The sequence below is a fragment of the Salarias fasciatus genome, chromosome 2 (genome assembly GCF_902148845.1).
Source record: "Salarias fasciatus chromosome 2, fSalaFa1.1, whole genome shotgun sequence".
Lineage (NCBI taxonomy): Eukaryota > Metazoa > Chordata > Actinopteri > Blenniiformes > Blenniidae > Salarias > Salarias fasciatus.
The window spans coordinates 18,454,617-18,465,809 of record NC_043746.1 but is presented as its reverse complement, the minus strand read 5'-3'; positions in this window follow the sequence as shown (position 1 = coordinate 18,465,809).

Genomic DNA, 11,193 nt, shown 5'->3' with positions numbered 1-11,193 from the left:
TGGGAAGATGTTTGGATTTATTCATTATGTACTGCTAATAAGAAATATTGGGAAAAAAAAATCTTTTCTCAGTTGTGAGTGTGAAAATGTAAAGCACTTCGGAGGCCGTTAAAACCAGTGGAATAATCCTACACAAGTGAAATACATTTAACATTTAGAAGCTGGTGAAAAAGTGCTGTTAAGAGTGTTCAGTGTAACTTTCTGATTTATCCTGGTTGAATCCAGTGTCATGCACAGCTTACCATCTGAAGTGTGTCCAGTCTCCTCCTTGCTGGTTTCGCTACAGTGATCATCGCTGCCTCTCAAAGCATTCAATATTCAGTATTTTGAAGAGTTTGAACGGCTCGCTAAGTGTGCGCCCGTGCTCATTCATCCCGGTTGGAGGCTGCTCGGAGCAGCTGAAGCAGGTCAGTCGCACGTTTCTTAGCGGCTTCATCAGATCATGCTGCGCCCTTGACCTGTCTGACTCCAGCTCAGGTATTTAAACTCTTTGCATTTGTCACCGTAGACTTTAAAACACTTTAACAGGTGCTTTCATGGGGCAGCTTCTTGCTTACAAGCAGTTAGTTTGTCCTGTAACTTAGATGTTATATGATCTTTTCCTTAAAACCAATAAATTGATCTCATTTCAAGGGCTGTAAGAACCTGCTGCTCCCAAAATACTTATGGCACACTTTGTTTTAAAATACTTTACTAAAAAAAGATGCTTTGATGAAGTTGTAAAAATGTGTTGTAATAGTATTTCCTTAATTTTCAAACTGTACACTTCACTCTCTTATCTGATGCCCTTTAAGTTGATTAACTCCGTTCATCTTAAATTGTAAAACATCTCCCCTATTGCTTCTATCATGTCAAAAACTGTAGCCAGCTGATATGTAAGGTACAAAGCACTGTATCTGCTACATATTTTGTCCCCTGTAATATACGTTCTGTAATATTATCAGTTTATTTGTCGAAAATGCTGAGATGTGGCTAATTTAATGTAAAAAAAAATTGCTTTAAATATATCTCAATCATCTTCAGTCATGTCAAACTGACAGACCTCCTTCTGAGTCTTCTCTAGCAAATGGACCATTTCCAGTTCAGTCGTCATCCACCTCTCAGCCCTGCTTCGCTCTGACACCTCCTGAACAATAAACACATCTCAGTTCAGTAACTCTTCTGCTCTCCACACTCGCTACTTGTTTGCTGTGTGCCTTCTTCTTATTAGGTAGCGGTTCAAACATTTAACGGTCTCCATGATGAAGATGCCCTGCATACATGTCCACTTCAATCCGGTTTAATTGAATCAATTTACTCATGCTTCCATGTCAGAAGAAAGAAATTCATTTTTGCATGTCGACAATGAATGAATACTTAAAAAATGAAGTTATGAATTAGATTTTGCTTGAGAAACTCTTTCAGGTGTTGTCTTTCTTTTTTTTTTCGTCTGCCGTTGCTGTTTAAAAGCTGGGCTGTTTTTTTCGAGTATACTTTAAGCCCTCTGAGAATTCGCTCACACTGAGACAGAGCAATTATGTGCAATTTCAGCTTTCAGCTTTCCCATCTTCAGCAGTCACCATGGCGATATTAAAAATCCAGATAGAATCCGATGACACAGACACAGAGAGTGGCTTTTTGTTCCCTTCCGTGCTGCCCACTCTTAGTCCTTTTTAAGTTTTTAAACAAACACTTCCTTCCTCAAACCCTCCTGGATGGTTTATCCAGGTTTGGCTTCGGCACATAGGAGAGATTGACGCGCAGTTACAGCCGGATGACTCTGGCTTATTGTGTTTTTTTGTTTGGAGAAAACACTTCTCCCTAACCCTCTGAAGTGGGTTGTTATTGCTACAGTTAGGAGATTTTATTTTCATTAGTGCCCATCTGAAAGTCCCAGCGTGTCCCCGGTGTGTAAACTATCTGACAGGAGCGATCAGGAGCTCTATCTCCTCCATCTGCGGCGTGTTGACCAGCATCCTACTGCATTCCAGTCCTTTTGTTTACAGATGTAAGGGAAGGACATTAATGAGTCCTCCATTGACTTTACATCCTTGGAAAGTCCGCCTCGGCCTCACACCTGCTGCCTTCACTCCCGCTGGAATCTCTGCTCCATCGCGCCGGAGGATATGCTCCCTGGAAAATATGCGGGCGGTCAACAGTCCTGAAGGTAGCGCAGCATGCGTCGAGGAAACGGTGAGGAATGTCAACCTGAGCATCGCCTCCGCATCCACTGGGACGGCCAAGAATGCGGCTATTGTTCAATGAAAACCGGCTCTTCATCACTGATATTGAGCACCTGTAGACTTAATATACTTACAGACTCCATTGTGTTGTTGATGTCGTTGTTTTGACTGGGATGTGGAAGCGCAGGGCAGAAGGTTGCTGAGTGCAGACAGAAACATGATTGATGAGGCGTTATCTGTTTATGGTTTAACACAATGAAAAATTCTGTTTGTCAAAAAGATGCCAAGACAAACATTCAGAGTACAAGAGTGTTCAAACAAAGTTTGAAATGAGAATAAAATATAAATATAAATATGCAAAACAACACATAACAGCCTGTGGAGCATCGGCTTGTTTTTTCACTTCTGTTTCTCTGCAGATTAAACAAGATGTGTTAATTAATGATCTTTAGAGGTGCCGTTCGGGGCATTTTGCTACCTTCAGGTGGTCGAGGTTTGCTAAGCTGGAGCTCAGTAACTGCTGGCTGAGGCTGTATTTACTTTGACTGTGCCAACATGAGAGAGTTACTGGTCCTCTCATCTTCATCCCCTCAAGAAAGCCAGTCTGCAATAAACTCCTGAAACTGCTCAGGCGTTTTCAACATAGGGTTTAGTGTCCATGCCAGAGACACTCTGGCACATGGACGGGAGAAGATGGGGTTTGGAATAACTTTAACTTTACGAATGAAGGATGGCTTTACCTTTTGAGGCTCAGCTGCCTCAAACCTTTCAAACAAGTAGTCCATGTCGCAGTTGGGTTTGTCACAGGACAGAATGTCTTTTGATATGCTGTTAGATGTGGAGTGATCCTGACCAGCTGCAACCACTGGAGCTGGAAGGTGAGATCCACTGTGGCCTCCAGACAGATAACGGCGCTCATTAGGTGAGGATCAGTCAGACGATAGCAACTGTATTTGACTTTGATATGCGATGGCACCTTTAGTAAAACCCACATCACAGCTGACATTATATTTGAGCGACAACAGCTGCTACTGTACGTCTGATCACCACCGTCCGTGATTTATTCCCTGCCGGAGGCCCCGGCTCGGTCAGACATTAAAGAGTCTCTGTTGAAGTAATGTGGAGCATCAAATCTGGAGCTGTCCGCACTTAAATCTGTCAGAAAAGTTATTTAACATGACAAACGTGTAGGTCTCCACAGTTTTGAAACAGGCAACAGGGTTTAAATTGTAGTAACAGCTCCACAGACACCTGGTTCTGTGATCTGGATGTGTTTTATGTTACAAGCCCAAATAGACTCATAAGACTCTCTCATGAAGTCTGGAACATGCAAAGCTCAAGATGTGGTGGAAAAAGAATGAAAGACAGCCTGCTGTGTGTCTTTACCATACACTTAAGTGGTCTTACTTTATTTTTTTTTCTCAGTTTGTTTCCTTTGTTTCCTTCACTCTGCACATCTGTGACAAACACATTTTTCATGCTGCCTCTCAGTTTGCTGAAAGGTTAGACATGCAATCAGGAAACGGTCTATGATGGGCTGCAGCGGCGCAGCGGGGGGCTCAGGCACCCTGCTGTTCCTCTATGTTAGCCCTTTCCCTTTCCTTCATGACCCCGGACCCAGTAGGTGTCCCAGTGCTCTGCTGCAGGGATGGCCCGCAGGATCACACAGAGGTCCTCGATAGATTTATGAGCGCCATACGTTTGTTTAGCGAGGCGCCCTGCTTATTTTTGCTTCATGGTTAGAGACTGCAGGTCGAGATAATGAATCAACAGACAGGACTGCGGTTATGGATCCACAGAGAGCTGCTCCTCGCCGATCACCTGGTTTCACCATTTTGTTCAGCCGCAGCTGAAATTCAGTTGAAATGGCTCGAACACCGATGCCAAATGGATTTTCAGACAGTAAACATGAACAAACCTGTATTACTTAAAAAGAAATATACACAGCTCTGCAGCCCAGAAGCATTTAGAACGCACAGTACTGTTGATTTGAGAAACAGAATTGGGAAGACAATCTATCATTGTTTACCTCAGATACTCAGAGCGCTGCTGTTACAAATGATTTCACCAATTGTGAGATTTACACATTGAACAGCATGTTTCACTCTTTGCAAAACATGTTATTCAATAATTTTGAGAGAAAAGAATTACACTGATGTTACAACACAAAAAATAGGATTTTACATTCTTCTTATCTACTTTAAACCTTTATGATGTGGCGACCAGACACTAAAGTCACACAATGTGCATCAAACATAAGAGAAACAGTCAACACCATCATATATTCAGTCTAAATTCTTGGATTATTTGAAAACAGCCGAACTGTTGCGTCCATAGTTAAATTGAGTGTGACCTGGAGCTTTGCAATAAATCAATCTCCTTTCTGGTTAGAGATGAATTTACAGATGATTTTGATGATTGCCTTTGATGAGAGGTGAAGAAAACAAGCTGAAGTATTAAAGGTTAAACAGTTGCAGAGCTTTCATTTGAAACAAACTTCTTTATCAAAGTTTGACAAATTAAACCTTGGATTTCTTCATACTGAACTCAGAATTATCTGCAAACTGACAGCGAAAAATACAAATTAACAAATATTAATCAATGTGTTGAAAGAATATAGTTATGATATTTGCTGTGTTGTTCCTCCTGACTTCATCCTCTGATTTTTCTGATTGCAGCTTTAACATCCCTTCAGTCTACATTTCATGAGTCTGGATCTTCATTATTAAAAATTAAAACCATGTGGAAAACTTACGTATTCATAACACTGAATTTAGAAATGAGTTCATTATATTGTATTGAATCATGAACCCCAGTTGAAAGACGATTTATCATTTTTGCTTCCTCTTCATAGATTTATTTCCGACATTTTTTACAAAGGTCTTTTTTTCTCTTTAAAGATGCTTTCTTCACAAATTTAAATTTTGAAAAGAAAAACTGAGCCATGATTTTTCTGAATAGTTCATTCACACACATGCTCTAAAATGAGGATTTTCTTAAATTTAAACTGAAAAGCCAAACACATTTCATCAGTGAATACAATGAGTCCGTGAAATCGAAGCAGAAGGCTTTTTAACTCCATTTCAGCCCCTGTATTCCCATTAATGTAGCATCGATGAGACGTGTCACGAGACACAATGCGTCCCCTGTTCCCCTCTTTCTCGGTAATATATTCAGTGTTATGCTTGGCTTGTCAGACTGTCAGGGGTTTGGAGGTTTTTAAAAGGCTAAAATAACATTTGCTGGCGGTGATACAGCCGAGAAATGCGGGCTGGTTTAATCACTTTAAAATGTGAGATAAGGGTACAGTGAAAAGGTATAGCTGGGTAATCACACGGCTATAAATAGCGTTTGCCATCAGAGCCGGAGAGACGGAGGTGTTTGTGCGAACAGGCAGACTTGGATGATATGTCGGCTGAGGTCAGTGTGAGTGTGCCGACCTCAGCGGCTCCATTTTTCCACTGGTCACTGCTGACACCCATAAAAGCCCCGCAGATGACAGGGTTTGCGGCAGCAGGATCTCATCATGCAGAGGTTTTAGCTTTTTATTCTCCTTCCAAGAGAGAGGCTTTAAAATGTGTGCCTTCAGCCGTTATACAGGCTGAATTTCATATAAACTGTATTGTTCTCCCAGTGACATGACAGCCTCAGCCAAGCTGATTGTAGTTTTTTAAGACTGCTCTCTTTGTGCCATTCAATATCAGACTTTTGGATTATGGAACGATTCGTAGTTTTACATTCATCATCAAACCAGATTTTCTTCTTGTCTGAACTTTTTTTTTCCCCTTTTCATAAACCGTTTTCTTTCCCTAATAACCACCGACCCCACACTAACATTAACATCTCATTGTTGCTTTGAGGTAATGTGACTCTCTCTACAAGTTTGCCTCCAAGTTTGCTCATTATAATTTGGCAGCTTCCACAGATACAATAATGAGATTTTATACTTTGTTGAACCAGCAAAAAAAATGCGAATGGACTATTTTTCCCATTCCCAAAAAATGGTCCATCTGCATCAAAAAAAAAAAAAAGCAGCTCATGAGCTTAAAGCTCCCGGTGACAGCAGCCTCGGCTCTGTTTCACTTTGCCAGAGCTCGGCTTAACCCCCCAACCAGTGCGTATAATGGGCCGACTTGACTGGCCTGGTTTGACATGCGGTCCTCCCTTTGTAACGAGGGTCAGAGCCTGCCATGGCGGGGCAGTTTACAAGTGTCAAAGGCGAAGGGGAATTTGTGGGGACGAGGCAAAAGCCCATGCAGCTAAGAGGTGGTTGCCTTTTCTCAGCTGCTGTCTTTTCGCAAAGACCTATTTCTGAAGGGACGAGAGGTCAAGTTAGGCACCAGGCTAATCCCTTCACAAGCCTATTATGAGCTCCTGAATGTGTGGACACGAGCTGTGCTCCACGTAAAGCTAAGCTCCGGGTATACACTCGTGTTTCCTGCTGCTCCTTCTGGTCTGGTGTTTATGTTTAATGCTTTATTTATCTTTTTAGCGATGGCAGTGCTGGTATGCTGACAGACATGGACTCCACAAGACCAACTGTAACCCCCATAAGCATGTTGTAATTTCTGCTTGTTTCTATTTGATCCAGTTGGTCCACATTTTTGCATTTCAAAGCAAACAATGAACATAGGTAGGTGGTATTTGCGGTTTTGTATTCATCATAGCTGCACAACGTTGCATGACGCTCAGTCCAACTTTCCACTGTTCAAATGAGCAACTGGCTTTTAACTTTGTGCCGTTTAAAATGCTTTGGAGGGATGTTTGTTTTTTGGATTGTGATAACATAAACTTTAAGAGGGACTCTCCACGGTTCCGCTGCTAGCCGATGGATTCATTGGGATTCTTCTGACTGAAAAGAGTAATGTTGTGTCAGCATCTGAACACTTAGAAGTTCCTTGATAGAAATAAAGAGTTATTAACCTGAACTTCCCTCTGAAACTCGTTGCTCACAGACTGCTTGATTAGCGCGGCTAAAGCCAAACTAATTATAAACGTTATCGCATCGCCACACAGACAAAAGACCAGCAGCAAACCGCTACGTCAGACGCAGACATCAGGCTGTTGTTAACGGGCTAAAGAGTGCTGACAGCCGGGTTTCAGCTGATGGCCAGCTGGCTGCTTCAGTAACTAAACCAAACATCTACAAAACATCAGAATTCAAGACTCCTTCATACAGAAAAAACAACCTCATATTGAGAACTATTTAGTATTTTTATCAATTATCATCTCACTATTTTCAGCGCAGTATCCTAGGATACCACAGCTGTGTTTACCTGTGGAGACAGTTTTCATGCAGCCAGACGTCGGACACTTCGTCTTAATTTGTCTTAAAGGATTAGTTTTCTTGTTTTTTAAACAGCAGTGGGTGAAAGGTTTGACAATAACGGCTCAGACGGAGCCGAGACACTCAAGTCGTGGGCTCTAAACTGAAAAACACGGAGATGCTTGGCGGTGCTGAACGGAGCTGCAGAGTCAGATGATCATTTTCTGTGCCTTCATCAGTACGAGCGACTCTTCTACTTTACGCATGGCAATTTGATCCACTACTATTCCAAAAATATTGATTAGTCCAGAACTGTTGGTCATTGGCTCGGACACCAAAAGCAACCACTTGCTTCGGTTCAGATTCCCTCTCGTTTGCTTCCAGCCTGCTGATTCTAATTTACTTAGAAGCGATCCATGATTAGGAATCCATGTAGAGTATCTGCTTTAATCAAGCTGCAGGAATTGAGCCGTGCGAAGTCGGTGTGGTCCGCGGGAGCACACGTGTACGACCAATTTTGCTCTTCAATAGAAATTAACACAGAGGCATTCCTCCACACACACTAACATCCTACCTAATTAAATAGGAACAAATTACACAGTGCAATTAATGATACCAGTAATAGACGCTGTTAAACAAACAAGCCGACACAATGACAGACACACACACACAGGATATCCAAATGTAAGGAAACAGTGTGTCAATAGGAAACAGCCCAGCATGAGGTGGAGTGTGTCCCTGGTCCCTCGGGGCATTGTGCACTTGAACCAGGTGCCTTCCTCTGTGTATTTTCCTGTTTACTGGCTCGCTTTGCTCATTTGTTTGGGTATTTTCTTTTGGTCCCAGAAGTCAATATCTTCCTGTGGACCGAGGAGCGCCTGCTTGACTTCACCTCTTCTTTTCTGGCCACCGGACATCATTAACTGGGCTGAAAATACCAACCGGGGGAAGTCTGAGGGGTCCAGGGTGCGCTGCATTGTTTTGAAATTATGCTCGTTTGGGATTTTGCTATTTCTGGCGGCGGAGCGGCCTCCCGCACATCAACTGTATTCAACAGTAAGAAGTAGTTATTTTCCACCTACGCCTCCAATGCCAGATGAAACAATGCCATTCCCAAGGACTTCCTTTAAGTATGGATTTATTTCCTCTCTGCGGAGTGACAATTTTATCAGTGACAGCAATTCCACCAGAAAAGTTGCTCGACATGGCGCCAAGTGTCCATTTTGACAGGAGCCAAAATAACAAGATTTATTGCGCCGCATTGTGTCTTTCATATCCGTCCACCTTCAGGAGGAACTGTAATAAATCTGTTGATGCCCCGGAGTTTTATGCAGCTCCATCTTCGGGGGATCATCTGTGCAGTTTGTTTAAAAACTAAACAAAGACTAACTCGTCACGTTTTCATTGACTTTAAATCTGCTTCACTTTGAGAAAAAATTATGACCGCTGTGAGCACTATACCTGCTACATACTGAGATGTAGATAATCATCCCAAGAGAAGGGAACTGATTTTTGATTAGAAATGATTGATAACAAACATTCATTGACTTGTTTTTTCTTTTTTTCAGCTGTGATAAAGTCTTCATGGTTTGTGCTTTTTGAAACCAACCTTTCTATCTGTTTTCAAATTTGTTCAAACTCGATTAAAGGCCATTTTCTAACCACATTGAAATGATTCCTGACATTCATCCAGTTGGTGGTTAGCTCAAACCTGACCTATTAAAAATAGCTCTGGTTTGCTCTAGCTTCTCAAACCAATGCAATAATAAAAACTGCAAACATTTTCAGATGTTGTAAATCACTTTGCATGTTATGAATTAAGTTAATTAGCATATAATCCACTTAGTAGTTCACGCTCTGTTGCAAAATCGACAGCGTGTATTATTTCACAGTCTGCAGTGCATCCCATTAGTGGATCGGCTTCTGCATGTGTGAGCACACAATAATAAGTAACCAGTAATTTTTTTAAAGAACAAACCTGTAGTTGATCTTTTATTTACACCATGATCGTCACATCAAAGAACAAAGCACATAATGCCATTTAGGTTGGTAAACTGCGTTGTAAAATCTGAATTTTTTCATATTTTGGTAAAGAGTACCGTGCATATGAAACCCTTGAGTTCCAGCTGTGACGGGCTGCCAGGCTTTCTGAGGCTCAGCACTGATGGGGTCTGCTGAGAGTGAAGACAACGTGAATGAATGAACATAAATACCGCGGTTGCACAGCAGCGGGCTCCTCATCAGTTACGATGCACCGAGAAATCACAGTAAAACTTCCCAGGATGCCACTTCACTGCTTTTAATTCCTGTGCGCTGCTCACAGTCGCCCTGAATCACAAAGAACACAGAAGGAAGCAGTGATGCTTAACTGTAAGTCAAAGCTCAACTCTGGCACCTACTGGTCTTATCTGTAATCAAGCAGAATGTATGTTAATTTATGCACCACTGCTACCAAAAACTGCACCATCGCAACCTTTCACTCTGTCAGGCCTGTTTTATGGCTGAGCTCCCAAACATCCTGCTCTGGTGTCTCCACTCTGCGCTATCTGATTTGGGATTAGGTTGAATCCTTCACATATCCTCTGACATTTTTCAGTCTGAGTCCTGGTGGTCTTCCTTCACTGTCGGATCTGGTTCCTTCAGAGTGTGTTGTGTGGGTCAGTGATTGGTCCTTTTTTGCACTGTGACCTTTGTTTTAACGTGTTATCAGACACAACATAGACCCCAGACTGCACAAATCACAGGATGACACGCAAATACACATAACTCAGTGTGTGTGTTTGCTTACACACGCCAAGGCTCTGCTGCCTTCATGCCATTTACGAGACAAACTCAGTGATAATGGAGGATTAGCCGGGCCTGTGCAGAGCTGCTCTGCTGACTATCAACATATCATACACTCACTTTCAGCCTTTATCAATGCAAACCTGCTACTCTAACACTCAGCTACTGTACTTTCCACTGACACCCCCCTCCTTCCTGCAACAAGTTGGGTTATTCCCTCAGTGGTTTGGAATTTGACACTCCTCGAGACAAATGGAAGCGTAACAAGTCTCCCTGGTGAGAGTCCAGAGGCCGAGAGTATTGGAACAAGACTCTGTCACCTCACACCAGGCACTCACTGTTATCATCCCGCTCTCTGCCAAACATGCCACCACCTCACCAGCTGCACTTGGATCAGCCAGTGTTTTTTATCCTCCCAGAATGACAGCAGCCTGTGCCCTTGACAGCCAACCGCCAAAACCACCTTGGCAACAAGAACCCCGTGCAGAAAAACTACTTTCATTGGAACTTCAGGGGAGTGAAAAGCTCCGAGCATTCCCATTTCTTCGCGAGTGACTGTTGTAATCGCACACTGACCTGAGTCTGCATCAAACTGAAGCCGCATCTCTGATGTGGTCGTCGTTCACAGTCGCTGTTTTGCTGAAGCTGAGCTGATTCTGAGGTTACTGAAATTGCTAAGATTTGAGATATTTTCACTAAATACAACATATGAAGTGCTAAGAGTTGTTATACATAAACTTTAAATAATAAGGATTCCTTCAATAAAGCCCCTCTGACACATGACAGCGCCGTGCAGCATGTCGGCCATACAGGATTCACACAGAAGGCATTCACGAGGCCTGCGGTCTGCGGAACACAGCAGATTGCCTGTGATGGTCTTGTTAAGGAACATAACTCAAGCGTGCCACGAGGTTCTGCAAATTGCCTTTACCATGCTATCTCATAACCTAAAAGTCGATTACATTATCGAAGACAGACTTG